Raw genomic sequence first — 1,257 nt, forward strand, 5'->3', positions numbered from 1 at the left:
AAACTACAGGCCCATCAGCCTGACCTCTATCCTGGGCAAGGTCTTGGAAAAGATTATCGAGGAGGCCATCCTTAACAGACTAGCTGACAGCAATATCCTGAGGGATAGCAAGCATGGGTTTGTTACGGGTAGATCTTGCTTGACCAATCTCATTTCCTTCTTCGACTAGGTGACCTATCACCTGGACAAGGGAGAAGAGATGGATGTCATATATCTTGACTTCAGAAAAGCCTTTGATTTGGTATCCCATGATCACCTCTTGGCAAAACTGGCCAACTGCAGCCTCGGGTCCACCATGATCCACTGGCTGGGAAACTGGCTCCGTGGTTGGACCCAGAGGGTGGTGGTTGATGGAAGTCAATCGTCATGGTGCACTGTGACCAGTGGGGTCCCTCAAGGCTCTGTCTTTGGACCTGTATTGTTCAACATCTTCTTTAATGATGTGGACATTGTAGTCAGAAGCGGACTGGCCAGGTTTGCTGACGATACAAAACTCTGGGGTAAAGCATCCGGACCTGAGGACAGGAGGACGATCCAGGCTGACCTTGACAGGCTCAGTAAATGGGCGGACGAGAACCTGATGGTGTTTAACATCGAAAAATCCAAGGTTCTCCACCTTGGGAGGAAAAACCTGCAGCATCCTTATAGGCTCAGCAGTGCTACATTGACTAGCACTACAGATGAAAAGGACTTGGGGGTCATGATCGACCACAAGATGAACATGAGCTTTCAATGTGATGCTGTGGCTAGTAAAGCAAGCAAAATGCTGGCTTGCATCCATAGATGCTTCTCAAGTAAATCCTGGGAGGTCATTCTCCTGTTGTACTCGGCCTTGGTGAGGCAACAGCTGGAGTATTACGTCCAGTTTTGGGCTCCACAATTCAAAAAGGATGTTGAGAAACTTGAGAGAGTCCAGAGAAGAGCCATGCATGTGATCAGAGGTCAGGAAAACAGACCTTATGATGAGAGGCTGAGAGCTATGGGGCACTTTAGCCTGGAAAAGCACAGGCTCAGGGGCAACCTGATGGCCACCTATAAGTTTATAAGGGGTGTTCACCAGTATCTGGGGGAACGATTGTTCACCAGAGTGTCCCAAGGGATGACAAGTTCAAATGGTTATAAATTCCAGAAAGACCATTTCAGGCTGGACATAAGAAAGAATTTCTTCACTGTCCGAGCCCCCAAGGTCTGGAACAGCCTGCCATCGGAGGTGGTTCAAGCACCCACATTGAACGCCTTCAGGAGAAATTTGGATGC

Source organism: Gavialis gangeticus, unplaced genomic scaffold (genome assembly GCF_001723915.1).
Source record: "Gavialis gangeticus isolate Ggan-Ray unplaced genomic scaffold, GavGan_comp1, whole genome shotgun sequence".
In the NCBI taxonomy this organism is placed as follows: Eukaryota; Metazoa; Chordata; order Crocodylia; family Gavialidae; genus Gavialis; species Gavialis gangeticus.